At 40.3% G+C, this 12996-nt stretch overlaps 1 protein-coding gene across 2 annotated transcripts in view; it reads right to left on the reverse strand.

Annotated features, from left to right (window-relative positions):
* Positions 1-12996, reverse strand: part of LIMS1 (LIM zinc finger domain containing 1) — a 140885-nt gene that overhangs the window by 89043 nt on the left and 38846 nt on the right. Inside the window, exon 1 of one of the 2 annotated variants that reach the window (XM_045077606.1) lies at positions 70-218. The exons of the other annotated variant lie outside the window; for it this stretch is intronic. The gene's annotated coding sequence lies outside the window, so the exon portion shown is untranslated. Of the gene's footprint in view, positions 1-69; positions 219-12996 lie in introns of those variants that run through there. 2 annotated transcript variants of the gene reach the window in all.

Here is a 12996-nt window from a genome sequence, read left to right on the forward strand (position 1 = left end):
CTCATCTCTGATACTCCCTGCCACTCACTTTATACAACCCAGCAGTGATACCTGCCATGCAGGCCTCACCTCGATGCTGCTGCTTATGCTGGCTCCTCAGCCTGGAAGATCCTTCCATCTTCCCCTTGCTGATTCTAATATCCTTGTACGACAGAAGTGAAGCATCACATCTTCAAAAAACCCTGTTCCAATCCTCCTTTAGTCCCGTTCTCCGGTCTGCATCAGGGGCTCCTTGTCAGGGCTCCCATGAGGCTATCTCACTTATAACAGCTTCTTTTTCTAACCCATGTAAGGGCAAGAACTGGACTCCTACTTATCTTATACCCTTCGAGGCTATGCCTTCCAAACACACAAGGAACTTAATGAAAGTTTAAACTGAGCATGCAAGAGAGGCAGTAGTTCTTATCTTACAGATAAGGAAAATGATGCTCAGAGAGGGTACATCTTAAAAGCCATCCATGGAGAAGACTAAGAAGGGAACTTAGAATGCAAAAATATACTAGCTAAATTGAAATCTTTTTCTTAAAAGCAGAAAGCCTCTCAAAGCTAAGCATGGTGAGAGCAGAGAATGTGTCTACATTTTTACTACTGTTACCCTAAAACCTGACAAGGTGTTATTTCACACACAGGGAATATTTAATAAATACTGGGTGGCTCGCTAAGACTGTACACAGACGGTCACTTTCACTTATATAATGTGCAGGAGTGGGTCTGCTTCTTTCCAGCAGATGGAGCTACAGTCCCATATGATCACCAGCTATAGTTTGGGTGACTGGTAAAAGAATCAGCCTCTTTCATAGATCCTTTTCCATGCTTCCTTTTTCCTTTATAAGTCTCACACAGATAAAAAGAAATCAGCAGGGGTGCCTGGGTGGCTCAGTGGGTTAAGCCACTGCCTTTGGCTCAGATCATGGTCAGGGTCCTGGGATCGAGCCCCATGTTGGGCTCTCCGCTCAGCAGAGAGCCTGCTTCCCCCTACCTACCTGTGATCTCTCTCTGTCAAATAAATAAAATCTTTAATTAAAAAAAAAAAGAAATCAGCAGACATATTTTCCATAGAATATTCTCTGAATGGACACAGATCCATTTTGTAACTTTTTCAATGCCTTTGCATATCTTTTTCTCTCTGGCCTTTTAAAAAATCTGGGATAATCTCACCCAATCTGATTCATCCAAACTATCAAGTACTACTGAATGTCTACACCTTTCTACATGCCTCTTAGGTCCTTCTTTATGAAACACGTTTATAACCCAGCAAGTTTATCATGTTCATCCCTAGACACATGCCTTCCTTGGTATCTCTGACCTATTTCACTTAAGAAAACATTAGTTTACCAATCAACTCTCACTTAAAAACATAATACAAAACAAAAACCTTTTCAATATATATTTTTGTAAGATTTATTTTAGAGAGAGAGACAGCGGAGAGGAAATGGAAAGGGAGCAAAAGTCTTAAGCAGACTCTGCACTGAACCCCTATGCAGGGCTCAATCTCATCATCCTGAGATCACAACCTGAGCCAAAACCAAGTGTCAGATGCTTAACTCTCCCATCCAGGCACCCCTCAATATATCCTAATTGCTATCTTAAAGGCTTTGAGTTTCTAAACAGGATAAAAAAGAAATTAATACTACCTATGAGAGTACAGCTTACAGTAAAATCCTAAGCAAACTTCATTTTTTACTCAACTTAAAAATTTCATGGCATTCCTGAAAAACTTAGTGTTGACTGAAACTGTGCAAAGGTACTCCATCCATGATTATATCTAAAATAGAACTGGGGGGGGGGGTTGCCTGGCTCAGTTGGTTAAGTGTCTGCCTTCAGCTCAGGTCATGATCTCCAGGTCCTGGGATGGAGCCCTGAATCAAGCTCCCTGTTCAGCAGGGAGTCTGCTTCTCTCTCTCTACCTCTGACCCTCCCCACCACTTATTCACTCCCAAATAAATAAATGAAATCTTTTGAAAAAACAGAATTAGGTGCTTTGCTCAGATAATTATAAAAGATTTTCTTTTTCCTTTTTAACCTGCACCAAAGTCCTGTGGATGCAAAGTTGATGACATCTAGCATCCCTGGCCCTAGCCAACTCAATGTCTATGTGCCCCGTGCCCAAACCTTCAAGGTAACAAAAAAATACCCCACAAGTTCCCAGTTGCTCCTTAGGAAACAGTTCTAGCCCTACTGAGAACTACTGACCCATAGGATTTCTGAGGCCATTAAGCTACCTAATGGCAAAAGTGTTAATTAAAGTATCTGAAGGGGGGTGCCTGGGTGGCTCAGTGGGTTAAAGCCTCTGCCTTTGGCTCAGGTCATGATCCCAGGGTCCTGAGATCAAGCCCCAAATCAGGCTCTCTGCTCAGCAGGGAGCCTGCTTCCCCCTCTCTATCTGCCTGTCTCTCTACCTACTTGTGATCTCTGTCAAATAAATAAATAAATAAAAATCTTAAAAAAAAAAAAAGTATCTGAAGGAACCACCTGTCAGGATGTGACGTGAACCATGACTGATTTAATACTGAATACTATTAAAACACTGTAACTAAAAAACTCCAATTACAATTTAAACTTTTTAATCAAGTAAGCCCCCAATTTTCAAATATCTTCAAACTCAGATGAAATTATGTCCAAAAAATAGTGCCATAGAAAAGGCTTGTCTAGTTTTAGTGAGTGCTGTGAAGTGTGTAAACCTGGTGATTCACAGACCTGTACCCCTGGGGATAAAAATATATGTTTATAAAAAATAAAAAATTATATTAAAAAAAATGAAAAAAAAAAAAAAAAAGGCTTGTCTAATCAAAATAATATCTAAGAAAGATCCTTAACAGCAATACTTGGTCCTAAATGTTCCTAGCTCTGGGAGTCTTTTTGAGATTGAGCAAGGTACAATCCCCTATATCACTCAGACCTGAAAGTGTCCAAAGTCTAAGAGCATGAGAGAGGGATGCAGCTTATAAATTTCCATGGCAATATTGTGGGAAGACTCTAGCTGTCCAAGGACATGACAGGAAAGGGATAATCCTAGGATCTGTCCCTATATCAGACTGAGAGGACCCTGATGGCGGAACTGGAATCCCAGAAATAATCAAGTGTGCTTAAGTTAAACATGGTCCTGCTTAGGTATGTCAACTGAACAAACACTTCAAAACTGAATGAAAGCCCTGTTCCCTGCCTGAAACGAACTCTTCTCCACACAAAGCACCACCATTTAGTCACTCATCCTCAGGACTATCCTCAACTCCTCAAACATCCCCACAAACCTCCCAATGTCCAACTGCAAAGTCCTTTCTTTTCTGCCTTTTGATTATCTTGGGTCTATTCACATCTTTATCTCCCTGTGGACAATATCTACTTCTGGCACCATCAGTTCGCCCTTAGATTATTATAATATCATCTAACAGGTCTCTGGATTTCCACTCTTTCCTGATCACAGTCTGCACCCCCTTTACATACAGTTGCAACACTGCCTCTGAGGCAGTGCACCTCCCTTCCTCTACTCTCTGTTTCAAACCTAGCGCTCCTGATCACGGAACAGGCAACTGACTAGACAGTGTTTCTTCTTATCCCTGGCCACAGGGACTGGTTCTGGTTTGGGCACTGGATCTGAACTAAGCTAATCAGATTCTATTTTTCAATAATTAGAAATCTGAGTAGAGACTAATTCTCAGAAGGCAGAATAAGTCAACTAATGGTATCACTCTAGAGAGAAGACCCGCAGATTGTCTGCAGAGATGCCAAAAGTTGCTCTAGCCGTTTGTCCTCTCAGAGACCTCAATGTTAGGCTCTTTCTACAGTCCCCTGAGACTCTTTCCAATAAATCCCTTTTAGCTCATGTTCGCCAGAGTCAATTCCTGTTATCCATAACCAGGGAACTTAAGTAACGATAAAAGCAGTCTCAACCTCACACAAGACCCTTCCTAATCTAAGATGTCCCTGCTCCCACTTCCATTGCCAAGGTCCACTTCCCACTTTACACACTCCGAGCCAACTATGGGGATCTGCCGCAGCTCAGCATCATTTGTTCTCGTCCCTTCTGTTCTTCCTGCCTAGAATGGCATCTCTGGATGAATCTCATCATCAGGTGGGATGCAGCCCAGATGTCACTTCCTCTGGGAAAATTTCACTTAAGCCCCTCAGACTACTCATGCTCTCATAGGGCCTGGTACTAATACCCCTGAATAAAAGCTTAAGGCCCCACAATTTGTTGCCCGATTCCTTATTAGTCTAAACCCAAATGGAAGTTTATTACAAGTGGTGATTCTTACACACAAATGTATCCCCACACCTATGTGCACGCCTGCCAGAGAGCAGATTCTCAGCCTCGAAGAAATGAACAAATTAAGAAATTAGAAGTTTAAAAATAAATATTTTCGGTGCACCTGGGTGGTGTCCAAATCTTGGTTTCAACTCAGGTCATGATCTCGGGGTTGTGAGATCAAGCCCTATATCAGGTTCCACACTGAGCATAGAGTCTGCTTGAGGTTCTCTCTCCCTCTGCCCCTCCTACTCATGTTCTCCCTCTCCTCTCTAAATTAAAAAAATAAATCTTTAAAAATTAATGAATTAATTTCTTTAGAATCAAGAGGTCCTGCGCATTCCATGTTAAATTCATTTTAATATTAATTCACATTCAAAATAATTTAATTATGTGTTCGCTTTGTGAAAATTCATCAACCTGTGTGCTTAAGATTTGTGTACTCTTTTGTATGTATATAAAACATTAACAAAAATTTTAAATGTATTTAACATACCTGAAAACCACAGCTTTAGACTAGTAAAAAGTTCAATATGCATGGAAACACCAAATAATGGTGGAAGGTGCCCTGATTACAAGTAAAAGTCCCTGGGTTACAGTTTCTTAACTGCACCACTTATTAGCTGTGACATCTTGGTTCAGGCAAAATATCTGACATTCATGGGGCGCCTGGGTGGCTCAGTGGCTTAAAGCCTCTGCCTTCGGCTCAGGTCATGATCCCAGGGTCCTGGGATCATGCCCCAAACAGAGCTCTCTGCTCAGCAGGGAGCCTGCTTCCTCCTCTCTCTCTGCCTGCCTCTCTGCCTACTTGTGATCTCTGTCTGTCAAATAAATAAACAAAATCATTAAAAAAAATAAATAAAAAAAATTTTGATATTCAGCTTTAGCAACTACAAAATGGGATAATAACCATTCTGTTTAAATCTCAGGCTACACAAAGATAAAATGAAATCATAAACATAAAAAGCCAAATAAGCTTTTTTTTTTGTCACAAAATTCTTTATAATTTCAAAGAGAGTTTTAGCTGAAAAATAAAAATCAGTACTATAAAAATACTACATTTTGGCATGAAATTGCCTGCAAAATCCCATGAATGCATACCAAAAAAGGAGATATAGGATAATGAATCCAGGGTGCTAACCTGAAATTCAAGATTGAATTTATTCTTGAGGAATAAAGAAAGGACACCTCTACAGCATCATGTTTTTTGGGCACCGGATTAAAAAACTATTTATATTTCATGAACTAAAACAAACATTTCTCATACTTATGACAGCTGAGATGCTTTTGAGAGTTCAGCCAAAGCATTAGGCCTTCTGGTTAAAGGAACCTCTGTGAATGGGGGGCAGGAAAGCAGAGATATTTCATACTCCACATGGTAAAGATCTTATCATACCACCAAGTTATACTTTTAACTTTAATACTGCAAAATTATTTCAGAATAAAAGTGCTTCTATTTAAAGAGAGTATATAACAAAATAGGATTGAGTATATGGTTAGAAATACATGAAAAGTTTTACAAACTTAAGTGCAAAGGATGTGTTCTGTTAATAACTGAAGATGGAAGATGAACTGAGTCATAATTAGAAATTATTGGTGACTAACTGGCAATTTATTATATACTTCCCTACAATGTCAAAACATGTACAAGCTCATAAGTGCAATTCAACAGTCACTTGGTAAGAAAGAAAAATAGATATATTTTATTTCCCAGGAAAAAAGAGCTTTTCTTTTTTTTTCTTTAAGATTTTATTTATTTATTTGACAGAGAGCGAGATCACAAGTAAGCAGAGAGGCAGGCAGAGAGAGACGGGTAAAGCAGGCTCTCTGCTGAGATCACGACCTGAGCCAAAGGCAGAGGCTTAACCCACTGAGCCACCCAGGTGGCCCAGCTTTTCATTTTTTAAGAGTTGCATTTTAAGTTCCCAAAAATGCTAAACAGTAGTTTAAAAACACATGAAGCACCATTTTCCTCGTACTTAAAAAGTGAAGCATTATAATACAGAGAAATTGTTATTTGTTTAGAATGTGAATGGGTAGGGGCACCTAGGTGTCTTGGTTGGTTAAGTGTCTGCGTTTGGCTCAGGTCATGATCCTGGGGTCCTCGGATAGAGTCCCATGTTGGGCTCCCTGCTCGGTGGGGAGCCTTGCTTCTCTGTCTCTCCACTCGTTCTCTCTCTCAAAAATCTTTAAAAAAAAAATATAAATGGGTAAAAACAGTAAAAATTAACTTCTGAGCCAATGCAAGTGTTAACTTATTATTACTCACTTCGTACCACTAAAACAGAGGAGTGAGTGGCAAACAAATACCTGTAAATTGTAAACTTCCCTTCATTTCCATTTCAACAAATGTGTAGCCAGTGATTACCACGAAACTTACTGTTGAGGGCACAGAACACTAAGGATGAGTAAGACAAAGCTCCTGGCCCAGAGTAACTTCCCAGACTATGAGATACATACAACGCACATCACAGTATTCTAAGAAACAGCTGAGGTAGTGTTGGCAAGGAGCTGTAGCATAGAGCAGCAGAAAGAGATGCTTTAGAGAGTAACTGACTGAAATGAGTCTATATTGGTTGTGCCCACAACGCAAAGGGAAGGAAAGAAAAATTCTCAGGGAAAGGAATAACAAAAAAGCACCATCTGCTAGTACCTGCTAGTATAGTGTGCTAAGACCCAGGAAACAAAAAGGAGACAGTTTCACTGCTTTTAACGAGCTTACAGTTTAAGGGAGACAAGGAATGGTCACCGATTATACAACAATATGCTCGGTGTACTGACAGTTCTGAGAAATCATACTGTATTCTGAGAAGTTCAAAACCATTTTCAAGAAAATCTGGACATATGAGTCAAGATCAAACCACAGGGTCAGGAAGTGTGAGGCAGTAACAGAAATGAGTGTCCTTATTCGGGGTGGTCAAAAAACTCCTGTTAGGAAGCACTTTTCTCCCTAAGCAAAGGAACCCTCCCTGTCCTTTGAGTATTGATCTCTCTCTCTCTGACATTTACCATATGCTGCCATGTATCAAGATAAATCCAGACACATGTTAACTAGACTTACTGCAGTGATCACTTTGCAATATATACAAATATTTAAATATTATGTTACACACCTGAAACTAATATAGTATGTCCATTATCACTCAATATAAATAATTAAATGAAGGGAGAAAGGGAAGGAGAGAGAGAGCAAGGAGGGAAGGAAAGAAAACAAAAAAGAACAAAAGAAGAGAGGAAAAGAGAAGAGAAAGCAAGTGAACCAGTTTATTTTACTTCTCCCTACTAGATTATAATCTAGACTAGGAGGTTTGTTACTTACCTTAAATTGAATAATTGGGACTGACTTGCTATCGAAAGTTCTAATCCAATCTCCTCACAGAACAAATAAAACCTAGTACCCAGTAGAGCTCTTGTTCTCCTGCACAAATCCTAAAACCTTATTAAAAAACAGAGCTAGGTGTTCCTGGGTGACACAGCTGGTAGGTGTCCAACATGTGTTTCAGTTCAGGCCATGATCTTGAGCACAGAGTCTGCTAAATAGTCTCTCTGTGTCCCCCTCTGCTCCTCCTGCTTCTGCTCTCTCTCTCTCTCTCAAATAAATCTTAAAAAAAAAAAAAAAAAGCTAAAATGATTAGGGAAAACCAATAATGGATAATTACCCTCTGTTACTGCTATAATTCTAATATTAACATCAAGACCAGGCCTCTCCCCCACATCCCATCCCTCATCTAGAATCCTGGCCTCAGCTGCCCTTGGTTCCTAATGCAGGTGTAGAGCATGTGTGCCTATTTGCATTGTCTTGTTTTTTTTATGCACTGTTAGCAGTCTCTTTTGAGTTGGTTTTGGCTATAGAATCAAAACTGCTATATCCTATGCTTATCCAAATATCCAAAAGGAATACCACCGCACTGACACACACATGCACACAAGACGACAGACTAAATAACCCCGATGACTCAAGACTGACTTCTGGAATAGTCATTACAAATCAAACCATGAAATTCTTTAAAGAAAAAAATAATGCCTAAGGGAAGATGGAGAAAAGGAGAGCTGTAGCTAAAGCTAGACCTGTGAAAGTCAGTGTTCAGTCCAGTCCAGCAGCCTGATGACAACAAAACATTATCAAACGTAGGAATAAGAAGTCAGGGAAGAGACGGTATGGAGAACTGCATCAGACCAAAATGGCCCCCAGGAGATTTCAAGGAGAAATGTTTTCTGATGAAAAAGAAAGGAAAGAACCAAAAACATCTGGATGGCTACCATAGCTTTAAACAAAGAAGTAACTGTCAGTGCCTGCTATGTGTGGGTTCTCTGTGATCCTTAAGGGCAAGTAAAACAATTCAGTATTTTAAGCTAACTTTGGGAGGACTCAGGTTTTCCTGTCATCAAAGCCAAGCTTGTTGCCCTCTGTTTTTATTGTCTGAAGAATGGTTAGTTCACTAAAAGTATATGACTATGTTTGGGGGTGTGGAAATACACACACACACACACACACACACTACTCCAGGTTTAAAAATCCCACCTCCATTCTCACAACCTTGGATGTGAGATGTTATAAACAATAAAGCAAGCTAACAGAGAAAAATGACAGGAGAAATTATTTCACATGATCAATAACTCCAAAGGTGTTAGGCTTATCACCAAGGGACTGTACAAGAGATATATATTCTAAGAAAGTAAGAGTATTCCTCACCAAATGTAAATGTACACTTACAAATTATTAAATTTTGATATAAAAATCAGCAAGACATGGGAGGTGGGGAGAGCAGGATGAACAGGCAGAGCACAGAGGATATTTAGGGCAGTGAAAATAATCTGTATAATACCATAATGATGGATACATGTCATTATAATATTTGTCACAACCCATAAGACATGAATGACAACATACCCCAACACAATCTGGGGTTGAGAGAGGAAGTGACAAGGCAAGGAGTCCAAGGTTCAGCAGCTATGACTGTAAGTAAGGTGCAAGGTGTACAAGAGCACCTGGTATGGGGGCGGGCGGGCGGGGGTGAGGGGTGGGGGGGCGTTCCCAAACAGACCAGGCTCGGCCACTCACTGCTGACAAAATTCAAAGGCAGAGAGAGGAGTGGTGTTGAAACAAGAAAGGAATTTATTTCAGTGAGGTCAACACCAGGAATACAGCTGATTAATGTCTTAAAGATTGTCTCCAAAGTGCTTAAAATATGTACAGGTCTGTGTAAGGAAAATGTGCGACAAAAGTTGGTGGGTACATGCAGGTGGGAAGTAAAGGTCAGTTTGATCACTGTTGTCGGTCAGTCTTAAGGATCTTGCTGGCTCAGGGCAATCCTTATTGCTTGAGGGGTAGTTTCAGTTCCCCACATGGGATGCTTTGCTTGCGGGATCTTTGGCCTGAGTTAAGAGGTAAGCTGGAAAGAACTTAGTCAATTGGGAAGTACAGACTGAGGTCAGCAGGAGGTAGCTGAAGTCTTTCAGAATCAAAGATAGAGTCTGGAGCAGGGCTGTTGGCAAGTGTAGAAGGGAAGCTGTGGGCATGAGAGAGCAACCAGATAAAAGAATCCTGACAAAGGCTCCTGTCAATGCCAAGGAGAGCTGTCTGTTAAGCATCAGGTCATTCATAGTAAGGAAGGACTTACACAATGCTTAACTTCACAGTGCTTAAACAAAAGGAATGCCTTCTTTCCAAAGCTTTAATCATCTGTTCCCCTTTGAAAATTCTTTCCCTGATTTTGTCTGGCTTTCTATGCCCCTTAGAGAAATTTCATCCACTTAAAAAGGAAACTCAACTCTACAAAACTCATCTATTTTGTGCACTTAGGAATAAGATACTCAAAGCCTTGGAAAATATCCAGACCTAATCAAAAGCAAGATTCACATAGAGAGCAGACTTTCAGGCTAACTCCCTATTACATATAAATTACACTCCCACTCCCAAATGGATTTCCACTTTATCTGAACAAACCCAGGCATCTTTAAACCGGGAGCATGGATAGTGAATAAAAACTATAAAGCATAATGGAAAAGGCCAAATGTGAGTTTAAACCCAGATGCGCCATTTACTAGATGGGAGAAAGGTCTTCATGTCAGTGAGCATCTCAAAAAATTCCAGGACCTTTACTACTGCTATTAGCTCTGAGTGGTTCTCTCTCCATCAGTCCCTTCAGATCTCTGCGCAAATGTCCTGGCAGTAAAGACTTCTCCAACCACCCTACTTAAAAGTGCAATCCCCACTTCCCATCCCTTATACTTTTCTTTAGTTTACTTCTCTCGACATCATTTATTACCAGCTAATAGGTTTCATTTGTTTGTTTATGATGTCTCCCCCACCAACAAAGATGTGAGCTCCATGGGACTCCTGTTGCCTCTCCAGAGCTCAGGACAAACCTGACCCATAGCAAGGATTCAGAAACATTTAACTGAATATGTAAATATAAATGAGTTAATTCAACCCTCCACTGGGCTGATATCACCTACACTTCAGGGTATTTTTAGAAATAAAAAATAAAAATGTTTTGCCAAGACTGAATTATGAAGAAATAGGCAGTCTGAACAGACCAATTACTAATAAGAAGATGCAATCAGTCATCAAAAACCTCAAAGCAAACAAAAGTCCCGGACAAATGGCTTCACTGGTAAAGTCTACATTTAAAGAAGAATTAATATCAACTCTTCTGAAATTCTTCCAAGAAACAGAAGAGGAAGGAACACTTCTAAAATGTAAGAGGCCAGCATTACACTGACACCAAGACCAGACAATGTCACAAGAAAAGAAAACTACAGGCAATATCCCTGATGAGCACAGATGCAAAAACCCCCTAAATATTAGCAAACTGAGTTCAACAGTACATTAAAAGGACTATACCGTGTGACCAAAGCTGGATTTGTTCCAGTGATGCAAGGATGGGTCAATATCTATAATCAAGGTGATATACCACATTACCAATATGAAGAATAAAAATCTTATGGATCTCTCAATACAGAAAAAGCATTTGATAAAATTCAATATCCATTCAAGATAAACAAACAAAAACACCTCAACAAAGTGCGTAAAGAGGGAGTGTATGCCAACACAGTAAACGCCAAAGATGACAAGCCCACAACTAACTTCATAAAAAAACGCTTTACACGTTGGCTCTCATATACTGAGTACTCAATAACTGTTAGTTTTCTTTCATTTCTTACATCAAAGTAATTGCCAAAAGTTTCAGAACATTCCAAGTGGGCAACTCCAAAAGCATGCCTGCGAGATCTCTGTACCCAGTGAAACACACAGGGAAAAGCAGGGCTCCCTATCACGGGGTTACTCAGTGTAGCCTACGATCATGAGATTTTGCCATCAATCTGCACTGAAATCAGGCAGAAATTAAGAATAAGTACTTAGAAAGTTAAAATTTGACCGAGAAATTTTATATCTGCTGAATCTAAAGAAAAAAAAAAGACTTGTATTTATAGGACTTTTTTAAAAAAAAGATTTTTATTTCTTTATTTGACATAGAGAGTGCAAACAAGCACAGGGGGCAACAGGCAGAGGGAGAGGGAGAAGCAGGCTTCCTGCTGAGCAGAATGCCAGATATGGATGTAGGGCTCCATCCCAGGACCCTGGGATCATGACCTGAGCCAAAGGCAGATGCTTAATGACTGAGCTACCCAGGTGCCCTCACAGGACTTCTTTTTCCTTTCATTTTCCTAGCAACCACTTTTTAAAAAGGTTTTACTTATTTGAGAGAGAGAGAGTAAGAGAGAGAGAGAGAGCCTGAGAAGGGGGAGGATGAAGGAGAAGCAAACTCCCTATAGAGCAGGGAGCCTGATGTGGGACTCAATCCTGGGCCTCCAGGATCATGGTATGAGCCAAAGGCAGTTGCTTAATCAACTGAGCCACCCAGGCACCCTCTAGTAACCATTTTCATTGTCCTTTATGGAAGTATCAGATAGTAATGGACTAACAGGCTTTTTCTTTCCCTTTCTTTTTTTTTTTTTTTAAGGTTTTATTTATTTATTTGACAGACAGAGATCACAAGTAGGCCGAGGCAGGCAGAGAGAGAGGAGAAAGCAGGCTCCCTGAGGAACAGAGAGCCCGATACAGGGCTCGATCCCAGGACCCTGGGATTATGACCTGAGCTGAAGGCAGAGGCTTTAACCCACTGAGCCACCCAGGCGCCCCTCCTTTGTTTTTTTTAAATGAAAACCTCACTATAGTTTGGAAAGTACTGGCCAGCAATGCTTGATGTGGCCCAGGAAGGTGAAGAGCACCAACAAAGTAACTTGTACTACATGTTCAGAACTGTAAGTTTATGCAGGGTTCCAGGCCAAGAGAGGCACAGATGAGCAGCAGGTGGAGAAACAGGTTCAAAGGCCAAGAGTTACCTCAGGGATCCAGGCCAGTTCTAAAATTTAAGAGAATTCTCTAAGACAGTGTTTCTCAGAACTTTTTCCTATACACTCCAAATGGCAAAAGAGTCCCATAGACCCAGAGAGAAGAGATGGACAAAGGAGCATGATGCAAGCTGAGGATGATACTTTCTTGATTGCAGTGATGATGTCATGAGTCAAAACTTAAAGACTCAAGTGCCCGGCTGGCTTAGCTGGTGGAGTATGAATAGACTCTTGATCTTGGGACTGTGAGTCTGAGTCCCAAGTTGGGTGTAGAGATTACCTCAAAATAAAATATTAAAAAAAGCTTACAGTGTTAAAGTCAAATATGAATGGCTTATTGCATGCTAATTATACCACAATAAAGGGAAATTCATGGAAGGCAAAGAACAATA

Source organism: Mustela putorius, unplaced genomic scaffold, assembly GCF_011764305.1.
Source record: "Mustela putorius furo isolate JIRA1106 unplaced genomic scaffold, ASM1176430v1.1 tig00000224_pilon_pilon_pilon, whole genome shotgun sequence".
In the NCBI taxonomy this organism is placed as follows: domain Eukaryota; kingdom Metazoa; phylum Chordata; class Mammalia; order Carnivora; family Mustelidae; genus Mustela; species Mustela putorius.